At 49.0% G+C, this 13,364-nt stretch overlaps 1 long non-coding RNA gene across 1 annotated transcript; it reads right to left on the bottom strand.

Moving 5' to 3' along the window:
• Nucleotides 1-504: 504 nt before the first annotated feature.
• Nucleotides 505-3,147, bottom strand: LOC148162550 (uncharacterized). Its single transcript, XR_015766754.1, has 2 exons — nucleotides 2,717-3,147; nucleotides 505-2,617 (listed from the first exon to the last, which is right to left on the bottom strand). It is a non-coding gene; the product is annotated as an uncharacterized LOC148162550 (long non-coding RNA).
• Nucleotides 3,148-13,364: the final 10,217 nt, after the last annotated feature.

Here is a 13,364-nt window from a genome sequence, read left to right as displayed (position 1 = left end):
GTAAATTTATTTTTAAATTAATTATTGATTCACAAATTTGTCACAAAATTTGCTAAAAACATAGACCTCATCTCGAAGCTTTGTCTGTTTTTGTTTTGTTTTGTTTTGCCTTTTTTTTTTTTTGCATTGGTGTTTCCCAAACACCTGGAATACTTCCTACACGTGGTGAAGAGTGAAGGGTGGGCTGGCCATAAAGTCAATGAAGAATAACTTCAGGCCCTTCTCATTTGCACAGGACCTTTCCAAGACTTAAATTTTTTTTTTCTATTGTCTTTTTCACATAGCACCCTAAAATTTATAAGGTTTAGGCTCCATAAAACCTGGATATGCTCTGCACATGTATTCAATAAATGTTTGTTGAATTAATGAAGAAAATCCAGGCAGACTCTGCTTTTGTAAACATAACCCTAGTCTGTTCAGTTACAAATAGGTTTGGAGCATTAAGGGAGCAGAGACCCATAGGAGTCTGTTGGGGATTCAAAATAAACCAAAACAAACTGGGAAAAGATTCATTCATATATGTTATTATAAGACTTGGAGAGGATGGATGACAATACGGATGAAGGAAAAATGGCGGTCTCTTCCAAAGGGAAGGGTCTTCCAATGGTCCCCTTAGTCCATCGCTGTCAGAGAGCAGAAGGGAAGAGGGAAGGAAAGAACCGGATAAAGGAGCGATATTGGGGATATGCGGGGGCATCAGGAGATGGAGTCCACTGGGACCTTCTGAGAAGCCTAGGAAATGCCTCCTTGAATTGTCCCCCTGAATGCAGATCCTGGAGGTTCTGTGTCTTGGCTCCTGTCCCGCCAGGAGCATTCGCATGCCTGCAGCTAAACCTATGATGTCACAGACAGCCCTGGGGCCGAAAGCCCAGGGATCAGGGCATGTGTGTGAGGGGCACGCCGTCAGCATGAGGTGAATGGAGGCAGACCTGCATGAAAATACTGTCCACAGCAGTGGAGGGTGAAATCAGAGGCAGGACAGAAGGCCCTAGAGGCTCTACCATGATGGACTCTTTTGAATAAAACTGTACGTTCCTTTATCAGATCTTCTGTGTGATCATCAGTCGCACCAAAGCTGCAATGTTCTGGAAGCACAGCACCTTCTTGCATATCAGACTTAATATCAAACAAAGAGTGCTGTCATAGACCTCATTTTCTCATTCCCATAAGAGGCAACCGTTTGCAGTTAATTTCACATAATACATTATCAGATGACTGTATTTACATTTCAGATGACTTCGTGTCTGGAACATAGGTGAGTCAGGCAAAAGTAATCCATGCCTGCCTTTGATCCCAGAATTGCACCCAGTAAATCATTGTGTTAGGCCAGAGCTTTGTCAGAGCTGACAGGGGAACCAAGATTTCTTGGGCCTAATCTTTGTGTTAGGCAATTTGTTTTATTTTCTTGCATAAAATCTCTGCAAGACACATATTATTGGCCTTAGTTTACAAGTGGGAAAACCCAGTCAAATATTTTCCTGGTCACCAGTCCAAGGCAGGTCCGAATATGAACAGATGGAAATCTCAGAAGTCCTCTTTCAGCAGGTAGCCTCCCTGCGCAAATGACTGTGTCAGGGCCCATGTTTCTGGAAGGTACTTTTAGGTCAGTGTTCCAATTGTGAAGATGCCTTCCTCTACCAAAATGCGGAAGGGGGGTAGCAGTTAGGTTGGCGTGTGTCCCATATCTGTGAGCTGCACCTCCTTCAGCAAATCATCTACAAGCCCCGAGAGAATTAATCGAAATAACGTACTTAAGTATACGGCACAGAGAAAATGAGCAATAAATAAGGGAATTTTCTATAAGTTCCCAGAAAAGGAATAGAATTAAAACCGTGTGTGTTCACTAATAAGTTTGTACCTGCCACCAGGAAACGGCTATGCCGCACATGTACTTAACTGTAGCTCTCTGCTGTTTTCTGCAGTTACCGGCCTGGGCAGAAGTAGCAATTTCAGCTTTTCTGATGGAAAGTGCTAGATGTATGAGCGAACTGCAGCCTCTGCAGAACCTCCTTCCTCCAGAACGTCCAATGGTTTAGAAGCACTAGTTCCCGTATTAACTCCCATTCTGCTTGAGATCCCCAGGGGGCTCCTATTTCCTTGGCTGAATCTCCGGTAGACTGGAAACCCCCTAGTCCCTCAGCTCTTGCATTGGGGGAATACCCTGGCCCCACCCTAGTGGAACTGTGACCGGACAGATACACATTCTCTGGCTTGCAGCTAGTTCTAGAAGTGGGCAGGCAATAGGTATGGTAACCTGACACCATGATGTATGACCTCCCCACCACAGCTCAGCCAGTACCGAGATGGAAGACACGGTGGTCTGCGACATCTTGTTGGTTAAGGTCCAGGAAACCCATTCAATTTTAGGGAAATGTTGATTTCAGAGGCTTGGAGACCTATGAACTGCTGAGCTGAGAACCACTCCGGGATGTCTCCTTTGTCTCTCTCTGCTCCTGTTCATAATACTCAATGAGGAACCGGGAGCCCTGGCCCGGGGCCTGCTGGTACCATCTCACGCTGCTGTGCCCAGTGATAGGATGGCATTTCAGAACAGCCTTCCCCCCGCGGCCTTGGATTAGGTGTCTGGGGGTCTGGATGACTTCAGCACCCACTGGACCTGTAGAGGGAGGAAATAGCCGCTGATGACCTGGTCTAGGAAGGAATTTGAGATTCCAGCATCAGTTCAAGGGATGTCCCACCTGAGCTCAGGACTCACCTGCCCCCAGGAGACAGAGGGCCACACAGCAGAGCAGCTGGGTGCCCCTGGAAGATTCAGGCAGGACAGGACAGCGCATCTTCTGACTCAGGGCTCTGGTCTTCCTCCCTTATCTCTATTCATAGGGCTTGCCTGTGATGTCACCGTTCTGATGTCACTGTCCTTGTCGGCTCCCGCAGGCCCCCGGCACTCCCTGGGCAGGCTCAGCTGCTGCAGGCCCTCCTCCAATCTGTCCAGGCGCCTGCTGGGCAGCCGGGGCTGGCCGCGCTGAGCTGGGTGGCCATCTCCCACAGCTTCTCTGTTTTCCTCTGTGCTCCTTTCTCTGCACCTGGCTCAGGTTACTCAGGCTGCCCCACAGAAGCCTTCATCACACTCTGCACCAATGTAGGCTCCAAGAGAGGCCCTCACACCAAGAAAGGTGGAGTTCATAGCTCCCTGTTGTGGCAAACACACCTGAGCATCAGTAAATGTGAGAAGACTGTGATGGGCCCTTCAGGCACCAGCACTGACTCTGATTGATCAACAATCTCCCTGATGCCAGGACCAAGGCAAGACTGCTTCTCCTTAACCCTCCCTCTCCCAGGCGCTGCCTCCCGCGGCCCGCTCAGTGGGTCCACAGCGTCCTCAAGTGGCCCAAGCAGGCCAGGTACAGACTTGGGCGCCAAGATTCAGCAGGGCCCAGCTCTGGGTGATTGGATGTCCACCTGTGTCTAGCTCACCCTTTGCACGTGTTCACGAGGGAAGCACGAAGCAAACATGGTTCCAAGGAAAGAATACATATTCTAAACCTCATCAATTAGTGTTCTAGGAAAGGGGATACCAGCCAGTCATTAGATGCCCGCTGCCCGGGGAAGGGATAGGGCTCTGGGCAAAGTGCTCTCTTTAACCAAAGGTAATTCCTGGAAGAGGCTGACCATGGAGTTCTAGCAGCCAAAAAATGTAAGCAGCTGGGGAAATAAACCCAACATTATCACGAAGAGGGAACTACACATGTGATATATACATGTGCATATATAATATATACTAATACCCTGTTCATACATGTGTGTGTATATATGTATAGTAACACCCTGTTCACATCTTTTGCTATTTCTTATTGAATTGTCGTTTTTATTATTGATTTGTAGGAATTCTTTATATGATGGCTACCTGCCCTCTCTCAGAAAGCCGTCTATCTATCTTAATATCTTTTGATGAACAGAACTTTTAATTTCTGATAAAAAAAACAACGTACTTTTTCAAGATGAGAACATTCCTTGCCCTCCTTAAGAAATCTTTGCCCACTTCAAGGGGAGGAGGGGAATTTGTTATGCTTTCTTTCAGAAGCTTTATCATTCAGAAGGTGTGCAGATCATCGAGAATGTTGATCCATCTCATAATACTTTTTTATGTCAAGGGTCTGCAAACTTTCTCTGTAAGGGGTCAGACAGTACATGGTTTCAGTGTTGAGCACGAGGCAGTCTCCTTCCCCCCCACTCAGCTCTGCCACTGTAACGCAAAAGCAGTCAGACGTAGTATGGATAGAAAAGAGCGTGGCTGCGTTCCTACAAAATTTCCTTTACAGATACTGAAATCTGAATTTCATATAATTATCATATGTCACAAAATATCATTCTTTTTATTTTTTTAACCATTAAAAATGTAAAGAGGGGAGGAGGGTGGGGGAGGGGTAACAGGGCAATGGGTATTGAGGAGGGCGCGTGCTGTGATGACCTCTGGGTGTTATACTGAACTAATGAATCACTGGGCACAGGACACGTGTGGGTGTGGGGAGGGGCAGTCACAACTGTGTCCTGAAAGCAGTTTGAATTTACCGTTCAGAGCTACAAGGGATGGGATGATGCCTCTGGAAGCTATGGATCTAAGTTGGGATCTTCTGTTAATTCTGGAGCTTAAAAACAGAATTCCTTCTATCAATTCATTCATCTCCATACTGCTTTTTGTCCTCAGCTCCTTATCATTGTGCCTCTGGTTTCTAAGTCACTTCTAAAATATATAAGGGGCGCCTGAGTAGTTCAGTCAGTTGAGTGTCTGACTCTAGATTTCTGCTCAGATCATGATCTCAGGGTCCTGGGATCCAGCCCACTTGGCCTCCTCACTCAGCGTGGGCGTAGGAGGCTCAGCTTGAAGACTCTCTCCCTCTGCCCCTTCCCCCAGTCATGCACACTCTCTCTTACTCTCTCTCTCAAATAAATAAATAAATTTTTAAAAATAAAAAATAATAAAATAAATAAGTGCTCCAAACCTCCCCCTGAGAAGGAGTCAGACTGTTTCACCCTTATCATCCTGATGAAAGGTATGCAATAAAGATGGAGGGGGTGGTAAACTGATCCTTGGGGCCCCTAACAGGCTGCATTATGAATAGATTGTTCATTTGCTTTCCTGGCATAACTTTCAAAACCTTATTGGTGGCCCCCCTCCTCTAAGGAACAAAATCCAAATCCTCCCAGACCAAGATAAGATGCCTCCGAGCTCTGATGTGGGGAAACTGGCCTGCTTTTGGCCCCTGCGAGTCTCCTCCGGTGCTGAATGATTTATTAGAGTGCCCACCGAACTTCTACTGTGGCCTTCTGCCATATCTCCAGCTTTCTCTCTTGGTCACCAGGCTTCACAAGCAAAAGGATAGTGGAGATGTCAATTTCACCTTCGATATATATTTCCCCATTTTCCAACCACTTAAAGGCAAACTGATCAGCATCAGCTTGGATTTTAATTAGTATTGTTTTCCCGTACATCTTACGTGCTTGAAGGGACCACTGACTTGCTTCTCCCGCTTCCCTCATTTTAACAATAGCTTCTCACGGATTTCCCTTCCCTCGTTTATCCACCTCTGTATCTCTGCTGCATGTCATGAAGGAATGATTTTCTCAAAGCTCAGCTCTCTAAGTCTGGGCCACCGACCAGACCAGCTGCCTCTAGGACCTCTCCGCGGCCAGGATCATGATGCCTTTACCACCAGTGGTTGCAGGACACACAGAGACCCTCCTAGCCTGGTCTGAAGATGGACAACCCCTTCCTCCCAGTGACCCCGAGGTTCCTGCACCTCCCACACGGACACGAACAGACTGGCCTTTGTAATCTGGCTCCAACCATTTATCAGCTCTGAGTCCATGCACGAGGCCATCAACCTTTCCGAACCTGAGCCTCCTCCTCTGTAATGCAGGGTTAACACCGCTTCATGATGGCTTATGAGGAGTAACTGAGAGATTGTATAGTCCTTGGTGGGTGTAGTAAGGGCCCACCCCTTTCTCCCTCCCCGTCTTGTCATATAAAGGGTCATGGCTGGAGCTCTCAGACCTCCAGGCTTATGAGTGATGGGAGCACCCCACTCATCCCCCAGCAGCCTGAGTCTGGAGAACATGGGAGCTCGAAGAAGTGGCTGTCCAGTCACTTCAGGAAAGACCAGTCAGGAAAGTGGACAGTGATGACAGAGTGTCCATGTACCTGTCACCCCCTTGTGCAATACGAAGCATCAAATAGGAGCAAGTTAGGTCTGTGTTTACCAAGCCGGACAAATACAATGCAAAGTAGATTAAGGGGGAGAAGTATGCAGGTGGCAGTAAATGGGCACAGGCCGTCCCATTTTTTGCAGGTATATTTGGGTGGACAGGTTTGCATGAACCCAGAGAAGAGAAACTCACCAGAATGTTAATACTGGTTACCCACCGAAGACAGGGAGAGATAGAGGTGTGTTTGGAGAGGGGAGAGGATTATTAACCTTTAACATCTTTATACATTGTTGATTTTTTTTTTAATTACAAGACATAACTTACCCACATGACAGCTTTATATTCAGACCCTTGATTGGGTTGCAGGATGTGTGGGTGTCTAAATGGGCAAGGTCCAGAAAGGCACAGGTCATGAAACGCTTATAAATGCCGCCCCCCTTTTTATTTATTTCTTTATTTTTTTGAATACACCCAGGGGAAATGGAATTAGGTAAAAGAGCACAAGCTCCCAGTGCACATGACTGGCCTCTCACCGGTGAGGCGGGTGAGCAGTGAAGTTGCCAGGTTTGATGTTGCCTTTAGCCGGTGCTATGAATTAACAGGGCTTCTATCTTTGAAGGACTGACCACCGCGGGGGGTGGGGCGGGGCGTGGAGGTCCTGCCTGACTCCTCCCAGAACAAGCTTTGCGTCAGCGGCTTGTTTGAAAAGGAAGGGACATGAGCGCCCTCTAGTGCCTGTATTTCTAAACTCGGCAAAAATAAAGCTCCGTTTTCACCGGCAAGAGACGCCTGTCTTCTAATTTCTAACTCAAGCAGCAGCATCATTGCAACGCTGATTGGGATGTGATCCCAGGGTTCGTCAACAGGTCACAGCCTCCTCAAATAAGGTTTTTGCGAACGAGTAGGAAGAGCTCCTGTCCCTAGGGAAGATGTTCTGACTCCAGTCTCTGTAAGGTTGGACTCTTTGAAATAAGTAGTCTATTTCTGGTCTTTACTGCCTCGGGAGATGAAACTGCATTAGCCTTTAAAGCATTGATGTGAATCATTCAGGCAAAACTGGGGTTCCAGTCTGTCCTTGGGCCATTCTAGGCATCCGTTCTTTTGATTATTTTCACCCTGAAGGACTCTCACAATTTTTCAAGGACTAATCCATGGCCTCTCTCTAAAAATGGAAGCTTTGGCGTGGCCTCAGCAGGGGCCTGGGTGGTCTTCCTTCTGCTGCTGGCACTGGGGAGAACACGGGGATTAAAGACATCCACGCCCCCGGCACGCCTGAGGTTTACAGTCTAGAGAGTGAGAGGCTTTCCAGTTAATAGTCCCGGGGGTCGTGTAAAATGACTGCTGCATACTGGAAGCTTTGAGCACCTGGGGGACGGGGACTGACCCAGTCATCCCGTGAGCAGTGCTCCCCTGACGGGGTGCTGGCGAAGGGGAGAGCTGCAGCAAGGAGGACGCAGAGGAGAGACCCGTGTTGACGCGGAGAGCACAGCCTTCTGTTGGGGAGAAGGGGGACGCCTGTGGGGAATGACGGGAGCTGAGGCCAGTGTGGTCGAGGCAGAAATGAGAGCGAAGGGACGCGGAAGGACAGCCAGGAGCGGACAGGCCAGGACAAAGGACATGTCTTTGGCTGAGATGAAAATGGCCTGGGGCAGACGCACTCATCCAAGGCTGTGGTGTCGAGTGTCGGATTTCAGGGGCGCCTGGGTGGCGCAGTTGGTTAGGCGGCTGCCTTTGGCTGGGGTCAAGATCCTGGGGTCCTAGGATCGAGCACCGAGTGGGGCTCCCTGCTCGGTGGGGAGTATGCTTTGCTTTCTGCCTTTCCCTTTGGCTTGTGCTCTCTCTCTCTCTCTCAAATAAATAAATAAAATCTTTAGGGGGAAAAAAAGAGTGTCCGATTTCAAACGGTTTTCCCTTTCTGTAAGCTCCTGGGTGAGCGGAATGGCTCTGAAGTCCAGAGCTGTGGCAGTTCGGAGAGCAGAGCTGGGGCAGGGGCATGAAGAGGAGGCTGGCCTCCGTGCTGGGGAGTCCAGGAGAGGCTGCACTGTCCCAGCATCCTCCCTGACCCGGGACAAGCCCACGCACGTCTTCCGTTGGCCTGTCTGTGCAGGACAGGCGACTATGGGGTGGCGGGTAGAACGAGAGGACACAGAAGTCAGGGACACACTGTCAGACAAGAGGACAACATCTTTGGCTGTGACAGAAAGTCACAGGCCCATGGGGGATTTCTCCCTTGTGCCTGCGGTACTGTATCAGCTTAGCCCGGTTTGGGGTCCTGTTGACGCCTATACATATATGGCCATGGACGGCAGTCACGAGCATCTCAATGTCCCCTTCTGTCGTGCTCCTGTTATCTTGGGATCTGGATAGTTCCGGCACCCATGGCATCTGTGACTGAGAGAAGCCGGAGCTGGAGACGTGCCAAAGAGGGACCCTGCTAAGGTAGACACACAGTAAAGACTTAGGATAGGGCTTCCTGTGCCCAGGAAAGGGCTTCGGGGGGCTCCCCTGCCTCCCCCCCCCCCCCCCCCCCCGCTGACAAAGGGCCACACAGCAGAGGAGCCTAGCGGCCATGCAGAGTCAGGGCAGAATGGGAGTTGGAGGGGGCATTTCTCCAGTTCGGGTGTTGGGAAAATAAGACCTGGAGCCAGTTGGGGAAATAAGTCAGTGGAGCCAGCCAGTGACCCCTTCACCCACCCCCTACCTCTCTGCCTACCTTCCACTACCCTCCAAATCTGGCCGTATACCTTCACTGATATGGTCTCTGCTCCTGGCTGCCAAACGTGCTGCAAGGTCCTGTAATGTTTCACCCCCTTGTCTCTCCATCAACACCCTGCACAGTACCCCCCGCTCTCTCTGCCCCAGCTGCACTCACGCACCTTGTTATTTCCTTGTGTGAGCCATGCTCCTTTCCTCTCTTGGAATCTTTTTTACAGTCTGTTTCTTCCACCCCAAACATATGTCCCTTCTTTTTTTTTAAGATTTTTAAAAATTTTTTATTGTTATGTTAATCATCGTACATTACTTCATTAGTTTTGAACGTAGTGTTCCATGATTCATTGTTTGTGCATAACACCCAGTGCTCCACGCAGAACGTGCCCTCTTTAATACCCATCACCAGGCTAACCCATCCCCCACCCCCCTCCCCTCTAGAGCCCTCAGTTTGTTTTTCAGAGTCCATCGTCTCTCATGGTTCGTCTCCCCCTCCGATTTACTCACCTTCATTCTTCCCCTCCTGCTATCTTCTTCTTTTTTTTTTCTTAACATATATTGCATTATTTGTTTCAGAGGTACAGATCTGTGAGTCAACAATCTCACACAGTTCACAGCGCTCACCATAGCACATACCCTCCCCAATGTCTATCACCCAGCCACCCCATCCCTCCCACCCCCCACCACTCCAGCAACCCTCAGTTTGTTTCCTGAGATTAAGAATTCCTCATATCAGTGAGGTCCATATGTCCCTTCTTATTCCTAGATCTCTACTCCATTCCTCACATGAAAAGATATTCCAGGTACATTTACTCTTTCTTGTGAAAAGTGAAATTTTAATTTTATTGGAATAAATGAAGGAAAATATTTTTAGGCATTCACTGAAGGAAGAATTTGTTCAGTTGAGACACAAAGAACACTATAATTTCAGTTGCATTACATGAAACTCTTGCAGAGCAAAGCACACCGTAAAAATGAAAACGTGAGTTACAGACTAGGAAAAGACGTGAGGAATGTGTACAGAGGATGATGAATTAGTGTGGAATTATATGTTCCCCACAGTTGCCAAGAAGAGGCCACGATGGTGCATGAACTGGCCACTGCTGTGCAGCTGGACCACAGGATGGCCTGGAGTGCCCCGGCCTCCCCCTACCGACTGGGCTGCCGGGGCTACTGATGGGGGAAGGGCACGTGGGGGAAGCTTGGATTTGAGAAACACAAATTTGCTTCCCGGTTCTGCTTCTACTAGACCACGAGACCCTGGGGAAAGGACTTAGTGTCCCTATGCTTTTTCACCTACAAAGAGGGTGTAAGACTATTTGATTTGGCTGATTGTTGCAAAGCGTTAAAACATACAACATCTACAAAGAATTTAGCACACCCGGAGGGCTCAGTTGCCTCTCCTATGTTGGTGTCACCCAGGGCTTGACAGGCACCGGGTGATGCGGGCACAGATGTGGAAACACTCAGTGTGGGGACAGAACATGGAAACACCCAGTGCATGCGTGCCTGGGAGCCTGGCTTCGGCTAGTGGGCGAGCTCTGAGCTCAGCAGGACAGGAAATGTCTTTCCAAGGACTGAAAACCTCCCTGGCAGGAGAGAAACCCTGGTGGGAGCCTGCCTACTGTCTCACTGTTAGAGCAAGACAGGGAGGTTTGTGCCAGAACGCTGGTGACCCCGTAGGGTCAGCTGCTGGCACAGAGATATACGGAGTCCGACAGCTCCAAGGAGCTCACGGGCAGCTCAGCTCAGTCACCCAACTCTTGCCCTGAGAATCGATCTGAGAAGTTTTCTTTTGTTCTTTGCATACCTTCATAAAACTCCAAGAGGACCTGGGAGCCCTGACCTGTTGATATCAAGATACACTGGCTGCCCAGAGATAGGGGGACATCTCAGTGTCACTTGTTGTCCTTCTGCTTTGATCAGCTGTCTTGGAGTTTGGGTGACTCCAGCCTTCCCTGGGCTTGTGGAATGCAGACATAAAATGAGCACGGGAGAGAGCCTAATGGCTTGTCCAGATGGTAAAGTGGAGGATTCAGGAGTCAGCAAACTCAGAAGATCGATGCTGTCCTTGCCTGCAGGACTCACCTGCTCCCAGGAGACAGAGCATCAGCCAGCAGAGGAGCCTGGTGCCCATGGCCTGGCTGGGGTGGGCAGCACGGTGCCTCTTGCATTCAGGGTTCTGGCCCTCTTGGGTAAGAGCTGAGTTCTCAGGTTCCCCTTTTCCTGGCTGGAAGATTAATCTATGATGGCACTACCCTGTTGGCATCACCCCACAGACAGCCCTGCCCTGCACCCCAGACTCCCCTCCTGTCTGCAGGCAGGAGGGCTGGCTTTGGGCCAGGTCCAGGCCCATGCAGCTGCGCTGATGTGTCTTTGAGGCCGGCCTCCTCTGCTGCAGCTTCCTCACCCCCCCGCCCCCCCCACCAGGATGCCTGTTTACCTGCCGCCCTCCTCATCCCACCTCTGATTGTGCTGGAGCTCGCCCACCAGTGCATCAGTTGGGGAGAGGGTCTGTGAGTAAACCCTGTTCCTTCTCTGCCTGCGTGTCCTCCAATCACCTCCTGGATGCTAGGTTCACACAAAGCTTTGTCATTGCATTTTCCTTTCCCTAGCAGCATACCCAGCCCCTGTCCTAAGTGGCTGTTGCTGCAGAGTCACCAAGATTCAGTCCATCTGATCAGATCCTAAGGGGCCTGGGTTGTGCATAAATTACTAGGAGTGCAGATTCCCCAGAAACAATTCCAGGACTTTACTGGCTTACAGCACAGGCTTAGCTGACTCAGGATTTCCCGCCCTCAATCCCAGTCCAGGCATAATGTTCTGGATAGTTTATGTCTAGCCCTCCAGATCCACCCTGTCCTGAGAGGCTAACCTCTGTGGATGATATTAACTGGGGTCCTTTCTCCTCTACCTTGCAGCTGAGTGTAGCTCGTGGGAGAAATGGCAGGAGCGAGGAGGCAGGGTCACCAACTGTCCTGGTTTGCAAGATCTATTTCCTCAGCCCCCTTCTCTGGGCTATGTTTCATAGTCCCTACTTTTCCCTGCCCAAGGCCACAGCACCAACAGGCTGCAGTGTCCCTTAGCCACAGCGCCCGAGTGCCTAGGGACCCACACTTATCATCCTCTCAGGCCAGTTGGCTCAGGGAATAAGAGCCACCCGCTTATGCCAGCCGTAGGATGCTTCTTCCCTTCCCTGCCTCCGGGCTTCCCTTCCCCTGCCACACCTGTGTACTCCTAGACATAGCAAGGGAAAATGAGGCATGGAGACTGTATTTTGGCTTAAAAAAAGGAACAAAAGCCCAAACATTCTGCAATTAGCAGTAACAGAAGTTCTAACATTCTGCAATTAGCAGTAACAAAAGCCCTAACAGTCTGCAATTAGCATTGCTGAGATAGTCAGCAGAAGTGTAGAGAAATACGAATGTGAAAATAAACAGTGTGATTTGGGGACAATGAATCCAAAGAAGATGCAGAGAAGAATGACTATACTCCTTACCTCCTGTCACCTAGTGAAGTTCAAGGCAGGGCAGTTTCCTTACCTCCGTGGTGGGCAACATGATGTTCCTTCCGTGCAGATCTCTCTTCAGGACCTTCACTCTGACCTCCCCCCCAGCGGTCATGCCCCTCACTGGGCACTGCCCTCGGCTGCAACGATCTCCTTTCAGTGGCAAGAAGGGAAGCTGGCAAATTTTAAGGTGAGTGAGCAAAGTTTTACATATTAGAAATAATGTAATATTTGAAAGCTATCAAGGGCACTGGAATCTCAAAGCCAGGATGTAAAGGCAGGTAAGGTTAGTAACCACCAATTTATCATGATACTAGTTGGTGCAGGGGTGTGGCTCATTCAGATAGTGCTCAGCTGTTGCCGTGAACAAGAGACATCAATGCAATCCCTCTGGCTTGATTTCTGCAGTGTAAGGGCGACCTAAGATCATGGTGAAAGAATGAAGATGGTTTGTAAGGTTATGTCAAAAGAATGTAAAATCACTGAATCTACCCTAGTTTGAGGTAATGAAAATTTAGAAGAACCCTAGGGAATAAGAAGAAAGAACAGTTACCAATGGATAGGAGATCCCAATAAGGTCAAGGAGCAGGTGGTGGGGTAGGAAACTTTGGGCAGATAGTGGGATGATTAATTTGTGATTTTGGAGGTGGAGCATTTTCAGCTGATGACCAAGAGCAAGGAATGGGGCAGTGACAGGAGAGCAGAGCAAGAACTGGAAAGGAAAGACTCATCTTGGGGGTGGGCAAATGTGCTTTAGACAGGAGGCAAAAGGCTCGAGAAGTTAAAGAGAAAAATGATAAATGAGACTTCACAAACATAAAATTTCAGCTCATCCAAAGGCAACATAAGGAAAGCTCATGGGCAAACCACCGTGGGAAGACAGACTCAGCATATTTAATGGTCCAAAGACTCCTCTCTAGAGCATAAAAATATGTCCTACAAATCAATGGTATAAAGACAACCCATTTTCTTAAAAATGAAC

The sequence above is a fragment of the Eumetopias jubatus genome, unplaced genomic scaffold (assembly GCF_037043125.1).
Source record: "Eumetopias jubatus isolate StellerSeaLion01/CBP00866 unplaced genomic scaffold, mEumJub1_p1.0 scaffold_14, whole genome shotgun sequence".
Taxonomy (NCBI): domain Eukaryota; kingdom Metazoa; phylum Chordata; class Mammalia; order Carnivora; family Otariidae; genus Eumetopias; species Eumetopias jubatus.
Note: the sequence above shows the minus strand (reverse complement) of the source record. Positions and strands in the feature narration are given on the sequence as shown.